The 5,742-nt window shown below is 44.8% G+C and overlaps 1 pseudogene; it reads right to left on the reverse strand.

Moving 5' to 3' along the window:
* Window positions 1-217: 217 nt before the first annotated feature.
* LOC101583579 lies at window positions 218-2,100 on the reverse strand (annotated as a pseudogene).
* Window positions 2,101-5,742: the final 3,642 nt, after the last annotated feature.

A 5,742-nucleotide genomic window follows, 5' to 3' on the forward strand; every position in this document is an offset into this window, starting at 1 on the left:
TCAGAAACATACTTCTCAAAACTTCTCTTCACTTATTAGAAAGCCCCTCCTCTATGGTATTACTGGGGGGAGGGTCATCAGTTCCATAGAAAATAGTTAAGCACAACAGGAAATAGTTTGACTTTGGTCATGTGTCTCTTAGCTTGAGGACAGTCACACTGCCCATACTCAGTTCAAAACTCAACATGTAACTTTAAAAATATATTCATCTGTTATTTCATTCTAAAAGTGGCATCGCTGTTCTGTCCTCACTGTTTGTCTTTTCAGCTTGGGAATCCACTGTCAGTTTGGTCTTTAAAGCCTCAGCACCTTTGTGATCTTTCCCAGCAGCCTCAGGACCATCTACTTGGCTAGATTCTCTCTCTTCTTCGTGCAGGATTCCAGGGGTCACGTGATCCAAATCTGCTTCTAGAGGCTCCATTTGTACTTCCACTGGCGTCTGATTTACCCATTCAACATGCAACTACTCCACATGTACTCGGTGCCTTCTTCAGTCTGAATTTTTTTTTTTTTTTTCAGAACTGGGGATTGAACTCAGGCCCTTGCGCTTGCCAGGGAAGCACTTATTCTACTGAGCCATCTCCCCAGCCCTTTCAGTCTGAATTTGACCTACTTCTAGATAGCTCACCTGAACCTTCTCTGGAAGCTCACTCACATGCAAATCATGTACTTGGCCAGCCTGAGGCAGATCTGGATGGACTTGTTCCACAGCTACTTGTGCGAAATCCACCTGCACCTGCAGCAGTGGTAACATATGCAGCTTCCCAACCTGTTCTATAACAGTCATTGATGTCACAGGTTCAGTTTGTACACGGGTTTCTACTGAAAGGACTTCTTCAGTTACTAGACGCTCTACAATGTTGTGAGATTAATTCAGATGCCTCCTGAATTCACTTCCTTGCACAAACCACAAGTCACACAGAGTGCAATGGCTGTGTTCATCCCCAGTGTGTATTACCAAGTGATGTTTGAATTGGCCCCAACTATTAAACACACCGTTAGAGACATTCATAAAGCTTCTTCCTTCCTTTCTTTGCTCCCACTCCAGTGTGACAGGCAGTAAGGTGACATTTCAGAGTGCTATTTCTAGCAAATCATTCATGACAATTTGGACATTCAAAAGGTTTTTCACCTGTATGTTTTTGAAGATGATCTTTAAGATGTCCAAAGTGATCAAACTGTTTCTCACAGTACTGACATACGTGAACGTTTTCCCCAGTTCTTTGCTTCTTACTGACCTCACCTCTTCAAGGTGGTAACAACTTTGGTGTTGCTTCCATGCACTCTCCCACAGATACCTTTTATCACATATCTCACACTTGAAACTCTCAGTGGAGTGTGATTTCATGTGTTCCTGTGTGTTTATGGGGTCAGACACCCAGCCATCTTCATTAATCTGCCCTTTTCTATTACCTTGGTGGTATTTGCTGGTAATATCTGCCAACAAGGCCAGAGCAGAATCATCAGAAGAACCTGTGCTCTGAATGAACTGTACTGACGGCCTGGCAGAAGCTACTTCCTCTAACATCTCAATGCCTTCATCTTCTACTTCAGTTGTACCTTCAGCAACCTCCACCTCAATTTCCTCAGGTTCTGATTCTGCAGATGGCAATGACTCAGTGATAACATTGGAAGTTTCTGCCATCTTTCTGGAGTTTCTGCCTTTTTTTTTTTTTTGGCCTCATTTTTTCCTGTGGTATTTTCCTCTAAAGGAGCGGAGTTTTCTTTATTTCTGACTTCAAGGGCTTTGATATCGTCTAGCATTTCTAGAAACTCTGCTGCTTTCCATACATCACTGGCTTCTTCTTCTCCTTGTATCATTAACTTTGCAGTCTATGTGAGCTCAATTAAATGACAAAAGGCCATTTTACTAACACCTGGCCAACCCTAGGCAAACAATCTTTTGGAATTTGTTCCCTGCTTCTATCTCCATCAAAGGTTCCTGAGTAAACTCTAGAAAGAATTCGTAAAAGAACTCACTGCAGGCAGCCAGAACAGCCTTGTGGGCCTTAAAATGGTGCCCGTCCACAATCAGGGTGATGTCGATAAAGCGGTCCTGCTCTCGCTGCTCCTTCCCAGGATCATTTCGTGGGGCTCAGGGAACTCCGGAAGGCACTCCTTCGTCTCTTCAGCCTCCCTGGCCATTGGTTTCTTCGAGGAACGAGGAGCAACCCAGGAGTGTGCGTCAATTACGTCGACGTACTGCGTCACCACGTTGGGCTCCGGCAGACGCTGACACCTTCCGAGTGCTAATCAGCGATGGGCCACGCCCCCACCCTCCTTGGTGGGGGCGGGGCCATCTGAGACCTATTTGGCGCTCACAGAGGGCGAGGCCGCGCTCTCCAAAAAAAAAAAAAAAAAAAAAAAAAAAAAAAAAAAAAAAAAAAAAAAAAAAAATAAAACCAAACTGGTGAAATACTGTAGTATAAAGCGCAAGGGCCTGAGTTCAATCCCCGGTTCCACCATCCAAAAAAAAAAAAAAAAAAACACCCTGCAGCCCAGCCAAGTCGACCGCGGGGTATCTAGACCTCCGTCTCTTCACCCTTCCCGGCCTCCCCCACTTGGCTCCAGATGTGAGTGCTTCCTCCCCGAATTCTGAATACCTACAGTGGATGTTTCACTTCAAACAATTTATGACGGTAAAAAAACACATCGCCGCTAATCCCTCTGAGAATATTCCCCGCCGCTCCAAAGACTTCTCTCTTCGCTCTCGTCACTTTCAGAAGCAGTTCTGCAAGTCCTTTTACCTGCAAGTCTCTATGGAGTGTGACAAAAACAAAGATGGAAAATGCTTCCGCCAAGCACCAGCCAACAGGCAGCCTCGTAAAGACGTTAGAGTGTCCTGACCTACCTTATCCGCTGAAGCTGGCGTCGTGCGACCTCTAGCTGCCTCGTCCTTAAAAGTCAGGAGGACCGTGGAAGGCTAACACTGAATCAATTCAGAATCAATTCAGAATATCAAGGCAGACAGGGTGGCACAGCTAAAGGCCTGAAAAAAGGACTTCCAGAACTTCAAAGAGCGCCAGGAATGAGGGATGAGTGCGCTCAAAGTGAGGAGATATGTTTTGAGGGGGGATGCCTGACCATGTATTTTACTGTAATAATTTTATTTATTTATGCATATATTTGGTACAGGGTCTCACTATGCAGCTCGGACTCATAGTCATCCTACTGTTTTCAGCCTCCCTAGCGCGGGAATCACAGGCATGTGCCACTATGCCCAGTCTCTGTGGCCAGCTCAGTGTGCCTGGGGGGCAGGGCCGGCGCAGCATGTGGTGCCGGGAATCGAACCCTTGTCCCTGAGCTTGCTTAAGCAGGCGCTTAGATCACTGGGCTATCTTGCTGGCCCTACTGTAATAACTTTAAAAATTTAGACATCCACCATATTTTTTTTTTTTTTACATATATGTGCATATATTCTAGCCCACATTCATTGACCATGGGATTTACCCATCTACCTCTTGGTTATAGGAAACAATTTAGAAAAACTATCAAAATCCAAAATCTTTTTTTTTTTTTTTTTGCAGAACCAGGGATTGAACTCAGGTCCCTGCACTTGCCAGGCAAGCACTTATTCCACTGAGTCATCTCGCTGGCCAAAATCTTCACCATGTTTAGAGATGAATTTTACTGTGAACATCATATGTGTCTATATTGCTTTTGTTAATTCAGTAAACATACTTTTTTTCTGAAACAGAAATAAAAATTAATAGCTCCCTGGAATCCCAGGCTCCTGTCTTACCCTTCTTTCCAAGCTGGGGGAGTTCCTCGTCTCACACACTGAGATCTAGAAAGTTCCCATGAGCTCTGCGGCTCCTAGATAAGTAGTTCTCTAAGTCTGGTCTGTGAATCCCATGGTATCTGCAAGATTCCTCCATGGGGTGTCACTGTGGTGCAGCAGCCCTGGTGGTGGATCAAATACCTGAGGCCTAGGCGGTGTGCTGCATGTGCCTGGATCCCATGCCCTACTGCCCGGTGCTTGTGAAGAGAGAAAAATCCCTACAAACAAAGCCAGTTTCTCTCCAGAACATCTTCACTAAAGCAGTAACAGTGTCTTACTTCAAATCTCAACACCTGAGTTCATACCTTTTAACATTTTGTGTGGGGAAAAAGAAAAACGAAGATGAAACACTTCCGGTGCACAGCACAGAGTAGTGACTGCCCCAAGGAAAAGACCTGCGCGGTGGCTTGAGTCGAGAGCGAAAGTGTCCGACTTTCACAGAACACCATCTTTACTCAGAGGAGGAGGAACTGACAGGCTGATTCTGATTATTCAGGCATGGGTGTTGGGCAATTTCTCGAAAATGAATAAAATGAGCCTGTCACTTCAAGGAAACCAACTGACAGAATTTTTGCCAATGCTAAAAGTCCAACTTCCAAGAGAAAATTAGAGTTTTGGAAAATTTGTATCTGTAACCCAGAGCTTGACAGCTTCCAGATACTTGAATACTTCAGAGATGAGATCGGTGGTGTCAACAAATGTGATTTTTAAAATAGAGTATAAACAAAGTGTGAAAATAGTTGAAAAATTGTGTAACTCAAGAAGCCTGTATTTGCCAAATGACCAAAGCATTCTGTGTTCCAACATCCGTTCACAGTGTGGGGTGGACAAGTGAATTTTAATTGAATAGAGCACAAAAATTTATTGGTAAGGTTTGACCTCCTATATTGCAACTAGTGGTTAGAAAATACCTTTTTTTTTTTTTTTTAGTTTTCAGGTAGTTTCAAAGAATACTACCTTTAATTATCTGAAGAAAAAGACCTTAAAATATTTGTCTTTTTACTATTATGTCTGGATTTTCTTTTATATACTTTAACCAAAAAATAGACTATGTCAGATTAAATTCAGGAGTTGATGTGAGATTCTAGTTTTTTTTTTTTTTTTCAATGAAGTAAGACATTAAAAAGATTTAGGGCTGGTAATGTTGCTCAGTGGAGGGACCTCAGTGGACTACAGTTGTGCACCTAGCTGCAGAGGACAAGTTTGAGAACTGCCATGGTGACCTTCACTGTGTCCGTCACCCTGCCTGTGCCGAGGGATGTGCTGTTCTTTCTGGTTGCTTATGCCCGCACGCCAGAGAGTGCTATGTTTCAGAGAACGATCGCATTACAATATTAGCTGAAGTTTTGCAAGGCTAGGGAATTTGGGGGTTGGGAAGCTTAATGACTTGCATCATGGGAAGCCGTGCTGTGAAAAAGAACCCCAGGCCACTTGTGGGACCTGAACGCTCGCTGGAGGCTGCCCTTGGGTGCTCCAGTCCTTCTCCCTGAACTCTAGAACCGGCAAGTGTCAGCTTTCCATTATGCAAGAACCCCGGCCACAGATGAGCAGGTGTGCTTGGGCTTCCTGCCACCCCGATAGTGGTCCAGATTCATGGGGTTCTTTTCCTTCTTTCCCGAGATGACCCATCGGCTGCTATCAAGACTCGAACTGACTGGCAAGCAGTGAGAATGTTGGCCGTTATGCCAGCCTGCCCACTCAGAGCTGCGGGTGTCTTAGGCCTCATCTAGTCTCCTCATGGGGGTGTGCTGCTGTGGCCTGGGCCAGATGGACTCCCCCAGGAGGTTTGAGTGCTGACGTCTTTGTCCCCTGAGCCTCTGACTCGCCCATGCTCACAGATACCCATCTGTTCCTCTTGAAAATGTGTCTCAGCCATTGGGTTTGGGATGATCTGGAATTTTCACAGCAAATGAAATATCTCTGCCCCATTTCCTCTGACACCCAATTCCCAATTTCACAGG

The sequence above is a fragment of the Octodon degus genome, unplaced genomic scaffold (assembly GCF_000260255.1).
Source record: "Octodon degus isolate 3935 unplaced genomic scaffold, OctDeg1.0 scaffold00011, whole genome shotgun sequence".
NCBI classification, from domain to species: Eukaryota; Metazoa; Chordata; class Mammalia; order Rodentia; family Octodontidae; genus Octodon; species Octodon degus.